The sequence below is a fragment of the Ursus arctos genome, unplaced genomic scaffold (assembly GCF_023065955.2).
Source record: "Ursus arctos isolate Adak ecotype North America unplaced genomic scaffold, UrsArc2.0 scaffold_3, whole genome shotgun sequence".
Classification (NCBI taxonomy): Eukaryota; Metazoa; Chordata; class Mammalia; order Carnivora; family Ursidae; genus Ursus; species Ursus arctos.
This window is the reverse complement of record NW_026622985.1, coordinates 16,874,245-16,888,794: the sequence shown is the minus strand read 5'-3', so window position 1 is coordinate 16,888,794 and position 14,550 is coordinate 16,874,245. Positions and strand designations below refer to the sequence as shown.

Below are 14,550 nucleotides of genomic sequence, written 5' to 3'. Positions count from 1 at the left end.
AGGAAGGTCCAACGTAATCACAAGTGTTCTTGCAAGAGGGAGGCAGGAGGGTCTGTAGTCAGGGAAGATGTGATGATGGAAGCAGGGGTCGCACTCAGAGATAAAGGTCTGAAGAGCTGTGTCGCCAGCTTGAAGATGGAGGAAGAGGCTATGAGCCAAGGAACGACGAAGCCCCTAGAAACTAGAGAAGGCAAGGAATGGATTCTCCTGAGAGCCTCCAAAGGGAACACAGCCTTGGTATTAGCACAGTGAAACTGATTTCAGCCTTCTGACTTCCAAAACTGAGATGATAAAGCTGTGCTGTTTTAAGGGCCTACGTCTGGTAATTTGTTAAGGCGGCAATAAGAAACCAGCATATAGCTTCCTTTCCCCTTTTTCCTCCCTCCAATCTAGACGGCGGCTGAAATGGATGGAACTACAGCAACTACTTTAAGATCAGGGGAGAAAAGGTCAAAAGACACACAGAGAACTTGCCTTGAAATCTCTGAGCCATTGAACTAATGCCATTTAACTTCCTACCTCTAGATTCCCTTGTTCATAAAGAAACAAAACAAAAATAAAATTAAAAAACCCTTCCTGACATCCTCATATCACTTCAGTTACATGATACATAGTTTAGTACGATCCCATGAGATATATACTTATATATATATATGGTGTTGTATATATTATTATATATGTTATTTATAAAAAATAACTTCTAAGGTTATATTCCAAAATGTTAATTGAGGTTTGCCATACTTTTGGTATGTTATTTAGCTTCTCCGCTATATTCTGTTTTTGTAATAAAAGTACAGTAAGAATTTTTAACACTTTTTCAAGGAAAGGAGATGAGGGCAGGAAGGATTTGCCAAAAGCAGTTGTGGGATGAATAAGAAATTGACAAGCATCAATGTTTATGTTTGGGTTGAAGAAAAAAAAAAAAAAAGACTGGTTGATAATGAGAGGTTTTGTAATAAGAAGGGGATGTTGCAAAGGCCAGGCCAGGCAGGCAACCGTGCCCTTATAAATTTATCATAGGGGAGCGTCACAAAAGTAAGTGAGAACACCAGCCAAAGACTCAGAAAACCGCTTATGCTGTATCAACAAATAATGTAAAACATTTGGTCAAAGTTATATACTGTAACACTTTCTAAATAATAGCCATGCCTTCAATGCCATCTCCTTCTGGTGTCCCCTGTTCTCCTCCCCCACTTTACTGTTCCTTATAGCACTGGTCTGCCCTGCCCTATTGTTTATCTTTATTATCAGTCTCCCTCCATTAGAATTTAAGCTCCATGAAAGAAGGTTATTCTGCCTCTCGAGTTCACTGCTCTACTCTCACCTAGAACAGCACCTGGCACAACAACAGACGTCAGCAAATATCCAACGAATGAACGAACCACATAGCAAGGGCTGGTAAATACCTTCTGTAGGGTCAGATCATATTTTAGATGTTGCAGGCCAGGAGGCAGAATCGAGACTGTGATGAGGGTCCTTGTGTAACCACCATGAAAAATGTAAAAACCACTCTCAGCTCAGAGTCCTGTAAAAACAGGGAGCACTCCGGGTTTGTCCTACAGGCCATGGTTTGTCAGTTCCCGAACTGAAAGATTAACAACTCAACAAAAATGAATAATATCCTTCAACTATCCTGAATCTCACACATCATTTCTGGTAACTTTCAGGAACTCAGCCAATCACGCAAATGTGGAAGCAACATGACAGTTACCAAATGTGTCTTTTTGGAATAAGAGACAGCACTCATTCGGCTCTACGTATTATGAGGTGATAATTTAGGATAGAACCAGCACATAGTAGTGTTTATTACTAAAGCCCCATTCTGTGCAATGCACTATGCCAAGAACACGTGGGACACTTAACGTTTAAAATCCAGCAACGGGATTTATTCTTAACACTTGGAGAAAAGTAGGCATTTGGGTTCAGTTTACTCGGGCACCTGAGTGAATTCCATATTTAAAATTTCCATACAGGGCACAGATTTAAAAAAATGGGTCAACGCGATTCTAGAATGGCATTGTGCTAGATGGTATTCTGTCCTATTTTTCACCTGCCTGATGTTTTTATCCTGTAATATACATTTATCTCATCACTTTTAACTACAGCTTGATATGCTGTCCTATTTTTCACCTGCCTGATGTTTTTATCCTGTAATATACATTTATCTCATCACTTTTAACTACAGCTTGATATGCTCAGGATAGATCCACCACATTTTACTTATTCTCTAGTGCAGTGGCGGACCCTTGTGTTGGGTCTACTCCCCGCGACCACGAACACACCGTAACGGACACAGTCTCCTTGGAGACCTGGGTGAGGTTGTATCAAGGATGCGTTCCCAAGCGGGTCCCCTGTTCATTATACTTAAATCTTTAATTGTGAAGTAGTCAAATTTTGTGCTTTTCGGTTTTTTAAAAGAAAACCTCCCTTATTCAGAGGACATAAAGATTCTCTCACATTTTTTTTTCCTGGTTTTGTCCTTTACCAGTTTTCTCTTTTATACTAAGGTCTTTAATCCCCCTGAAGATTATTTCTGTACATGATGTGAGACCCCATATTGTCTCCACAATTTTTTGAAGTCTCTACTATCCTACGCCAAGTTTATATATGTATTAATATTTGTATGTTAAATATGTGTAATATAGCATTTTAGGAGGGAATGGAGGAGAAGACCTGATAAACTGTTTCCAAAATATATAAAGAAGAATAAAGGTCCACAAAGGCAAGTCTACAAAGGAAAAACTTCAAAAGCAGAATTCCTACTACCAGATATTAAAACATTTTACAAAGTCAAAGTGAAAAAAAGTGGTACTTGCAAATAGACTAAAGTAATAAAATAGAGAACAGAAAAATATAGATATATAGATATGTTTATAACATATCTACATTTACATATAGATGTATCTATGTATTTCAGCTATTTTGTTATTCAAAAAAACCTCTGCTGGAATTTGGACTGGAATTTCAATGAAATTATAAATTTGGGAATCAACTGATATCTCTAAAATGTTGAGTTGTTTCACTCATGAAACACAGAGAATCTCTCTAGACATCCAGGCCTCCCTTTATCCTTTCGGATGCATTCCCAGAACCAGTCTAGCAATCAGGGTTCAGTTAAGAAAAGGGAAACCCCAGGAGACATTTCACGTAGAGGGGATTTAATTCAGGGAATTAGAAACCTACACAACATTTGGAAGAGTAGGAAGAATGAAGATCAGGCAAAAACTTCAGCTGGCTTTCAGGAAATCCAGAGGAGCAAGGATGTAAGAAATTGCGGGAATTTCAGGAATAGCCAGGAAGCTGCTACTGTCCCCTCTCAGCCACCTGCAGCCCCCAAAGCCCTTGTTTACCCAGAAGCTTTGACAACCTCATGCCTGCCAACAGTCCCCCCTTCTGTCCACAGCCGTTACCCGGGAATGTTGGCTTTTCCGATTACTTCCCCTCCCAAATGTCAAACAAATCCTTCTCATTGGCAGAATGTGAACCAGAACTAGCCTGGCACCAAGTTGACAAACAACCACCCAGCACAAAAGAAAAACAAAGAGCTTCAGAAATGTGAAGGGATTCGTGACACATTAACATTTAAAACACACGATAACAAAATTATTCTACGTATGATTCAAAGGAAGCACATTTTCACTGATTCCATGTATGGCATAGCATTTCACTTGGAAGTAATACAAAGATAACATTTGCAGAGTTTCAAAATACAGTGAATTTTTCACGAGGAGTACTATCTCTGCAAAGATCATAGGCAACGTGACACAATGATCCCTCACTCTTCGGCCCTGGCTGTACCTTCATGAAACCGTGTCTAGTTAGAACTCCACAGTTGGAGGGGCACGGAGAATCTGATGACTACTCAGGCAACAGTAGTAGCAATAAAAAGGATTCAGGAAGGGGGGTGAACAGGACTTATTTTACGCAGCACACACACACACACACACAGTGCTGGTATATGACAGTAATAGTTCTATAAGTAGGATGGGTATCTAGCATGGTGGTCTTCAAACTCTTCTGATAACACATCCTTGTCAATAAAGACGCCTTGATACACACAAATCCAGAAATTAAAAGAATGAAATAGAAAGAGAGGTGCTAACATTTTCTTCCAGGATCCCAAAGGATCATTTTAAGGAGGCCTGGAGGTGCACGCTCTCCACTGGAGAAAGGACGGACTTGTCTGCTCCCCCGTTTTCTCTGTATCCGCCATCAAGCTGCTCAAAGCCAGAACCTGCAGCAATGTTGCTCATTACATACAGCACAGCACCCCAAGACCTAGAGTCTACACCTGCAAGTCAAGTTCATGCGAACGACATTAGAGCTGCCAGGAGAGGGCAGATGCGAGCAGGGCAGAAGGAAATCCCTACCCAGAGGTCTAGAGCATGAAAGGAAGGCAGCTGGAGCAAAGTGGGGCACAGGTTCTAGGAAAAACACCGAAGGGAGCCAACGAAAAGCTACAAGTGGAAAGAGAAATGAAGTCTAAGAAACACTGAGCTATAACCAGGCCACAGAAAACAGCTGCCAAAGGCACCGTAAGAAAGATGCTGGGGACTTACCCGTGTGTGGTTCATCTTAGGGATAAAAAGGAGACAGAGATTGGAGGGTGGGAGGAGGAGTGAGCAAGAGCTCTAAATCCAGAAGCCAGAAGGCCCAACGCCAGAATCAGGGAGAGCTTCAGTGTCAGATCAAATTTCAGGAGCTGGGCAGGAACTGTCAGAGTTTCTAGGGCTAAGTTTATAAGGCAATTATCCTGAAAATATGCCCAGGAGTAAGACTTTTGAGACAACAAACCATTATTCTCAGTCTTGTGATTTCTGATCTTGAAGATTTTTTCATCCTTTCCAAACTAGGAAGGTATGGAAGGTTCTGACAGACATTTTGAAATGTTACAGAGCTCAAAATACAAGTAGTTCTAGGGCATGGCCTGGCAGAGAGCACACCGTCCCTGAAGGTATGTTGAACACTGATTTATCCTAGATGAGCAGTGCTGCACAGAAGGACACCGTATATAAAGTGTACCCCAGGAATGAGAGCCCCTGGCGTTACACAACGTGCAGGCTTGGTGTCCTCCTGGGGCGAGGTGCTGTTCCAGGCCTCAGGGACACAGCACTGAACAAGAGAGAAAACAGCCCTGCCCCCACAAGACTTGTATTCTAGTGGGACAATCACAAGTAAGCAGAGTCTCACCTGAATAATGTGAGCAACCCCCGTGAATCTCTGAAGGAAAAAGTACTCCGGGTAAAGGAAGTAACAAGCACAAAGTTCTTAAGGAAGACCTGTTCTTGGCGCATCTGAAGACACAGCAGGAAGGCCAAATGTGCTTGGAGAAGACAAGCAAAGGGAAGAGTGTTTAGGAAGTGAGACTGGAAAGACAGGAAGAGCTAAACCTTGAAGGACCTTGAAGGTCACGGTGAAAAGTCTAGATTTTAGTCTAAGTGTGTGGGGGAGGGGGCAAGCCAATTTCTGCTTTTTCAAGACCACTCTGGCTGCAGTGGGGGGGGGGGGGGGGGGCGGCGGGGAATCTCTGGCTGCAGGAGCCAGAGAGAGGACGTCATGGTGTGCTGGAGCCAAAGAGCCCGACGGTCAAATTTTCAGCAGTTTGGGGAACTTCTTGTTAAACACAAACATTATTTAAAAAAATCAAATTGTATGGTGACTAACATAATAAAAAAATTTTTTTAAAACCACTGAACAATACCGACACAAAAAGTAAAAATCAAACTGTGTAAACTCACAATTAAATGATACTGAAAGCAAAGCTCATAATGAAAAGTCACTGCTTCGTAACTATTTTACTCCATTTAACCATTACCAACGACCTTGAGGGTGTATGTATTTTTTCATGTGTAATGGGGAAATACTATAAAACGGGGTGCTGTGTTCTCTTGCCAACTCCACGCTCAGTGGGGCTCACGTAGGTAGCTCGAAAACGGCCACGGCGGGAGTGTTTACACTGCAGGACGGCAAAGGCTACACGCAGGGCTTCCCGCCCCACATTACTGTGCCGGTTAAACATTTACCGGCACACCGATGACCGTGACGGAGGCAAAATGACAGGGGCCTGCAGGAGGGTGGTGGCAGTGGTGGGGTCCCACGTGACGAAGGTGGAGTCAACAGAACTTGCCGACGTACGGGATGTGCAGCGAAGTGAAGAGAGGTGTACATAATAAGCTAAGAGTTTGAATGTGAGTTTGGATGCAGGCACTAATTATACAGTTTCTTGAGAAATTCCCTTCTCTGGGGCGTTCTGTCAAGGCTTTGAAGATAGGTATCCTTTCCACAAGACAGCAGTCATCACACACTTGACGCGGACAGAAACTGTGGATGTGGTAACCGCAAACTCAGGATTGGGCTCTATCTTCCCAGCATTTAGTAGGGCGCCTGGCTGGAACACAGTAGGTGGCCAGTGTCTAAGGCGGTCACACCCATAGTATAGGACGCATCCCTATGTATTTGGGAAGCTAGAGGAAAAGCCACAGTGATATTATCAGCTTAGTTGAAAGCAGTAGGTGAAAAGAACCGAGTCCCCTCCCGAGGCACCGGTTCCTCTGACCAGTTCTGTGTACTTGCTGGGCTCTAGTCACGGTACTAAAGACTGTGCTTTTGGGGAGATGGTATCCTATAGCAAAAATACCTTGTTTGGGGGGGTAATTTAAATTCAAGTTAGTTATCATACAGTGTACTGCTAGTTTCAGGGGTAGAACTTAGTGACTCTTCAGTTGCATGTAACACCCAGTGCTCATTACATCTAGTGCCTTCCTTAATATCCGTCACCCAATTACCCCATCCCCCACCTGCATCTCCTCCAGCAGCCCTCAGTTTGTTTCCTATAGTTAAGAGTCTCTTACGGTTTCCCTCCCTTTCTGTTTTTTTTCCTCCTTTCCCCTATATTCATCTGTTTTGTTTCTTAAATTCCACATATAAGTGAGCTCATAGGATATTTGTCTTTCTTGGACTTATTTCACTTAGCATAATACCCTCTAGCTCCATTCGCATCATTGTAAATGGCAAGATTTCACCCTTTTAATGGCCGATTCCACTGTATATAAGTGCCACATCTTCTTTAGCCATTCGTCTATTGATGGACATCTGGGCTCTTTCCATATTTTGGCTATTGTGGATACTGCTGCCATAAACTTTGGGGTGCAGGTGCCCCTTCTGATCACTACGTCTGTATCCTTTGGAATAAATACCTGGTAGTGCACTTGCTGGGTCATAGGGTAGTTCTATTTTTAACTTTTTAAGGAACCTCCATACTGTTTTCCACCAAAACACTGCGGCTGCACCAGTCTGCGTTCCCATCAACAATGTAAGAGTGTGTCTCCATATGCCCACCAACATCTGTTGTTTCCTCAGTTGTTAATTTCAGCCATTCTGACAGGTGTGAGGGGGTGTCTCCTTGTGATCTTGGTTTGCATTTCCCTGATGAGTGATATTGAGCATTTTTTCATGTGTCTGTTAGCCATTTGTATTTCTTCTTTAGAGAAATGTCTAAGAACGCCTTGTTTTTAAAGAAAATTAGACCAAGATTTGTTTGTGAACTAGCATTTCCACTTTAGTGCCTCATTTGGTAAGAATGGGAACAACAGACTTATTAAGGTAGAGTTCAAGTGCAACTTTAAATGTCCATTAACTGCCTTCCAGGACTTTCCATCCAAAGTTGATGTCTGAATCATCTGCAGTTTTATTCTACTGCATCATTCAATTTATTTTTTTTAAGGCACTTATCACATTTTAAATCAGCTTCATTATTTACTGGCTTATTAACCACTTGCCTCCTTCATTTGATTTTCAACTGTATAAGGACAGAGACCTAGTCTGTATTAGGCAGACTGTCGTAGTTCAAGCACCTAGTACAGTGATCAGCACATAGTAGAATCTCAATTATTATTCAGGGAATCAAAGACTTAATTAGTTAAGTTAGAAGCATAGAAAGGCACAAGAGTCCTGAAAGGTATAAAAGCATTTTACCATTTAGCAATTAGCAAAACTTTGCACTGTATCAAATTAACAAACAGCTACTCTACTGAGGTCTAGTGAACAGAGCTTTATGAATGAAACACATAAACCACTCCTACTGGACACGCTGAAGAACATCTTCTGGTTTGAGAGGTAGGGGACAGGGTGTCTCCGTAAAATTTTCGAAGGTGTTGCAAACAGAATCCACTCGAGTTAGTTTAGCAAAGAGCAAATTTATTAATAAATACTAGGTAGCTTATAGAATCTCTAGTAGAGATACAGAAACAGGCCTGGATCCGAGGACAGCTCCCTAAAACTTACTGCTCCCCGTGGCCAAACATAAAGCAAGCGGCATGCACCCCTAGCACGGAACACAAGCGCGGCTACTACCTCCAAAGCATGGATTCTAGATGGTGACTGATCCTTCACACCATTCTCTTCTACAACCCAGTCTTGTTTGGGTACAGCTGATGTCAGAATCCAGGCCCACATGTAGATCCCAGGTAGAGGCAGAAATTCCTCTTTGGAGAGTTGGACACATCATGTGGAAATTACCAAAACTGGACAGGCAAGTGAGTTGGGTGGATGAAAACATGACACATGCCCACTACGTCCACTCCTTCTTCCGAACTTCCGGATTATAACTACACTACCACCACTGACAACAAAATGGCCAAGTTAGTATAACCCAACTCTCCATTGTACAAACAAACAAAAGCACACCCTCTCCTCAAAAGCAGAGGAAAGAAAGTCTTATCAATCACTGCATCTGCGTGAAGTCCAGGATTTCTGGAAGACAGACCCTCCTAATTCTGTCATGATTCTATCTGTATATTCTGAATCCAGTAAGCTCAACTATCAATTTAACCAATACATTCCATGTAACAACAACAACAAAAAAGAATAGGAGAGGGAGAAAATGGACAATTATTTAAAATATATATTGGGGGCGCATGGGTGGTGCAGTCGTTGAGCGTCTGCCTTCGGCTCGGGGCGTGATCCCAGCATTATGGGATCGAGCCCCACATCAGGCTCCTCTGCTAGGAGCCTGCTTCTTCCTCTCCCACTCCCCCTGCTTGTTTTCCCTCTCTCGCTGTCTCTGTCAACTAAATAAATAAAATCTTTAAAAAATAATAATAATAAAATAAAATAAAATAAAATATATATTGATATGATGCAGGAAGAAAGAAAATATGGGTAGGCATCATAATCCTCATTTCTGCATCCCTGCACATGTCCACGGTTGATCTTTATGCTTTCTACCCCTCGTTATTCCTTTCAAGTTCTTTGTCCTCAGCACCTCAGGTGGTTGGGGTTCCTCTCTCACTAGGTTGAATCACACTATCTTCCTAAAGCCCTGGGTAGTCCTGCCTATGTTAGATTGCTATTGTCTTCTCATAACTTTCATTACAAGATATAGTCCACCAAAGAGAACCACAGGAGATTCAACATAATACTCCCTGCCCCCACTGTGAACACAAGTACACTATTTTTCCTTAGTAAGCAAGAGCAATTACCCTAGCCAAGTCCCGTTTATTTTTTGCCTGCTTATCCAATGGCATCTGCTTGCTTATCCAAAACATCTGGGCAGCTGTCTCAGCTCCAAGTGAAGCCATTTTTGGATGTCCTGGTGGAAGCATTCCTTCCTTGGGCACTCGGGCCTCTACACCAACAAAGGCCAGTGCTATGGCGCTCAGAAGTAAATATTGAGTTGATCATTAGGAATAATAGTGAAATGTGCCATTTTCACCTCCATCCTTGGTTGTCTGCCACATGCTTTGGCCAGGGGAGGAACTGTTTTGAGTATTGTATAGGGGTAGAAGAGGCCCTTGTCTAATTTGTTTTTGCAAAGTCTTACCAACAACTTATTGCTTGTAAAGCCACTCTAAATGCTCCAACATCATTAATTATCAAAGCTAAATATTTTACCTCATGCATATGTGTCGCCTTTGAGATTTTTTCAGTAAACAGCCCTCTAGGCTTCCAAGTCATCATGTTTCAATGAAATCCTAATTATGAAATCAACCGAGGATGAATCCGTGGAAATAAGAGTTCTAGAATTCTTACAGAAATCAGATATCTAAGCAAAGAAATGGCAAGGGGACATGAGAACTTTTGTTTCTACCATTTCAGAATAATGCCCCGTATTAGTAAGTTTATCTTAGAATGCTAACACATAGCCTCCAGATCTCAAAGGTTTACAATAATAAATAATTATTTTTTGGTCACATTATATATTAGCTTCAGTTTGGCTGTGACTCACTTTCACATCTTCAATCAAGCACCAAGTAAGAACAGACCTTAAATATTTTGGGACATGCAACTCAGGTGGGAGAGAGAAAAAACAAATGAAAAATGGCAGAACCTCACTAAAGAATCTTAATATTTTGCTCAAAGAAAAAAATGCCACGTGTCAGTTTTACTTACATTGGCCAAAGCAAATCAAATGGCCTGGCGTGGGATGGGAGCATCCTGAAGTTGGTGGGGATGGGGAAGTCCACACCTCACAAACAGCTGGTAACAGGACCATCTGTCACATGTCCTAACACTAGTATCTACTCCATTCAAGGCAGTTTAAACTATAATGTCTTTTTAAAATTGTCCATACATACAATGGAATGTTACTCAGCCATCAGAAAGGATGATTACCCAACATTTGCATCAACATGGATGGAACTGGAGGGGATTATGCTAAGTGAAATAAGTCAAGCAGAAAAAGACAATTATCATATGGTTTCACTTATATGTGGAACATAAGCAATAGCATGGAGGACATTAGGAGAAAGAAGGGAAAAATGAAGGGGGGGATTCAGAGGGGGGAGATGAACCATGAGAGACTATGGACTCTGGGAAACAAACTGAGGATTTTTGGCCGGGGGGGGGGGGGGGGGGAGGCAGGGATGGACTAGTCTGTGAAGGGTATTAAGGAGGGCACGTACTGCATGGAGCACTGGGTGTTATATGCAAACAATGAATCATGGAACACTACATCAAAAGCTAATGATATACTGTATGGTGGCTAACATATAATAATTAAAATAAAAGATGTTTTATACTTTTAATTTGATTGGATTAAATACATTTAAAAGATCAACTATTTTCTTGGGATGGTTTAATTCCTTCATACTTTTCTTCCATAAAAAGCAGTAATCAGTAAGCTCTTTTATCCTTTTTTTTTTATTATTGGTATTATAATATCAGTATGAAAATGCTCTCCAAAGTCAAGATGTTGGCTTTTCAGTCTCCATTAATACGTCATAAAGAATCCTAAGATTTAGACCAGAGTATTATTTTTTTTAAAGATTTTATTTATTTATTCGACAGAGATAGAGACAGCCAGCGAGAGAGGGAACACAAGCAGGGGGAGTGGGAGAGAAAGAAGCAGGCTCATAGCGGAGGAGCGTGATGTAGGGGCTCGATCCCATAACGCTGGGATCACGCCCTGAGCCGAAGGCAGCTGCTTAACCGCTGTGCCACCCAGGTGCCCCTAGACCAGAGTATTATTGCATTAATGTTCAGAGAGGTTAAGCAAATTTCCTGAGGTCATGATCACATTCAACAGTATATCCCAGGTTCTAATCAAAGACTCATATATTTAACACATAATTCTTCCCATTTCAGAGTGATAAAGAAATTCTTGTTATTTCCTCGTTACTGTGTGAGTTGAGAATTTCTATGATTTCTTTGTACCTTTGATATTTTTAAACCTCCTTGGGGACTTTACTTAAGAATAAACCTAAGTCCTTAATTATGTCACCATGGATGCTGCCCTGGTTTATTCCGCTTAATGGTTATGATGACATGTTTGACTACAAGCTTGAAACAGGCCTAATGCTTGAGCCAGCTGCTACTGGAAATACCAAAATATATTATATTGTTTCCATCAGAAAATCTATTTCATTGATTTACTGCTTTGAGTTGATCAAAGAATACTCTGTAAAGTTCCATGACAGATCTATACGTATTGAATGCATGTGAATGGGATGATGAGCAAGGAAAATGCTCACAGAAATCAAATTGTTCTCCAGCTATCAACATGATTATCTTCATATAAAAGATACATGTTATAAGAGAATTTTTTCTTCTAAATTTCAGCAGGCAGTTGATAATTTACCTTAACCATATTACATAAAGCACATTGGGGAATTGTTGCATGAAAGCATTGACTAGAAGCTGCATCTGGAATTGATTTTTATGTTTTAAAATACTCTAAAGGGATATCTTTTATAGGCTTTACTACTCAACACAATCCACTGGAGGAATTTTTTTTTTTCCTGCATGAGGAATAGTGAGGAATCCTAGTGTAACATACATATTGAATTTCTAAAATTATTTTCGCGGAAAAGACATCAGCAGTAGATGCCTTGTTAACAGGACTTAAAGTAGCCTATGCAACCTCAGGTTTGTTTTGTGTTGTTTTTAAGGGAACTTGAAAATACTATTCTAAATGCCATCTGGAAAATACATATAAAGGAGCGACCTGGAAAGGTAGAGAGGTAAGAAAAGTAGAAAAGAAAGACTTGCCTGCCAACTATTAAAACGCACCATAAAGTTACAGAAATTAAAAGTCAGAACTGAGCCAATGTAGGGAAACCAATCAATGGATCAGAATGGAGTAGTAAAATAGTCCCATGGACATATGAGAATTTAGTATATGACAAAGATGCGTTTCAAATCTGCTGAGAAAATGTGGTCCATTTAATAAATGGTACTGTGACAACTGACTAGTATTCTAGGAGAAAACATCTGGATTTCTGTATCACTCTTGGACCAAATAAATTCCATATGGAACAAGTATTTAAATATTAAAATACAGATTTAAAAATAAAAAGTACTAATCATGAGTTACTATTTTTGTAAGGTAATATCCTTTTTCTTTTCTGTGTTTGACATTAAGATATATATTTTATCAGGACAAGGACTATCTTTACATCAATCTCCATTTTATCCTAATACCTAGCACAGTATCAGGCATACCCACAGAATAGTTATCAAATAAATGAAATTTATTGTTTACCACTTAGGATTATTAGATACTATGGGGCGCCTGGGTGGCACAGTGGTTAAGCGTCTGCCTTCGGCTCAGGGCGTGATCCTGGCGTTCCGGGATCGGGCCCCACATCAGGCTCCTCCGCTATGAGCCTGCTTCTTCCTCTCCCACTCCCCCTGCTTGTGTTCCCTCTCTCGCTGGCTGTCTCTATCTCTGTCGAATAAATAAATAAAATCTTTAAAAAAAAAAAAAGGATTATTAGATACTACTGTTTCATACAGTGGGACTGCATATCCACTAGTTCTGTCTGAGACAGTTAGAACTAGGAAGGAAACTAAAGGTGGACTCTCATCATTGTGGAGAAAAGATTAAACATGCTCCGAGGTAGATTGTTGGGGCAAATAAGACTTGGGTAGGTTTCTTATCACTCAGTTACTCTGCAAGCTTCAACAAGAGTCAATTCTGCTGAATTACTCAAGGGTTGACACACTGAGAATCTGCCTTTTCTATCCCCATCAGATTAATGGACAACTTATAAAACAAACCAGAACAGACGCTGATTTACCTACATCTGAGCATCATTCTCTTGTTTTAACCACAAACATTGGTCTTTGCAAGGTAGTATGATATAAATTCCCACCACTCTTAATGTCCAAGAAGATCTATTATGTACGTCTTAGAAGACCTACAAGATTGTCCAGTATGGCATTCTCTTGCTGATGATCAACCATAATGAAGTTCATTCAATATGGCAGAGAAGAATGTATTGATAGGACTGTTGTTGTTATTCCTGAAGACTCATCATAATGACAAATGGAGAAAACAACAGTTTCTTTCACACCATGACTGCTAAAACAGAGTCACCTGGTATTTTAACACTGTTAGCTGTAGTAGGTAGAGCACAGGCATGACCAAAGTGTACCCAGGTCTAAACCTTGATTTAGACACATACCAGGGCCATTGTGGGTTTTTTTTCCTCTTTGAGAGAGTTGGTTGAAGGTCTGTCCCTCCCTGGCTAGTGCACTGCTGACCCCTGTGACACTATGAATCACAGACACTGTAAGACCATCTCCCACTTTGGTCCCCACCCGTCTGTGCAGAGCCACTGTCCCTTGACGCCAGGCTCAGGGAGAGGAAAGCGATGTTAAGAGTTGTGAACATAAAATGATAAACTCTCTCTAGCCCACCAGGAAAAAGCCAGAATATCTAAAGAAAGAGTCATACGGGAAGGCAAGTTAATACAATTAAACAGAGTGAAGGGGTAAACTAGAGAAATGGTAGAAAAAAGAAGAAAGAACTTAAGCACAGGGGCGCCTGGGTGGCACAGCGGTTAAGCGTCTGCCTTCGGCTCAGGGCGTGATCCCAGCGTTATGGGATCGAGCCCCACGTCAGGCTCCTCCGCTATGAGCCTGCTTCTTCCTCCTCCACTCCCCCTGCTTGTGTTCCCTCTCTCGCTGGCTGTCTCTATCTCTGTCGAATAAATAAATAAAAATCTTAAAAAAAAAAAAAAAAAGAACTTAAGCACAAACTGAATGGTCCAAGGCCTAGGTCCTTCCATGAGAGCTGGAATTAAGTGGATGAACACATAAACCTGAGGA

At 41.2% G+C, this 14,550-nt stretch overlaps 1 protein-coding gene across 3 annotated transcripts in view; it reads right to left on the bottom strand.

The window, feature by feature from the left end:
* The window catches only part of NAMPT (nicotinamide phosphoribosyltransferase), a 401,813-nt gene that overhangs the window by 274,570 nt on the left and 112,693 nt on the right, over nt 1-14,550 (bottom strand). The window contains exon 1 of one of the 3 annotated variants that reach the window (XM_048212899.2): nt 4,560-4,685. The exons of 1 other annotated variant lie outside the window; for it this stretch is intronic. The gene's annotated coding sequence lies outside the window, so the exon portion shown is untranslated. Of the gene's footprint in view, nt 1-4,559; nt 4,686-14,550 lie in introns of those variants that run through there. One more of the 3 variants, XM_057304071.1, reaches the window with a different exon arrangement.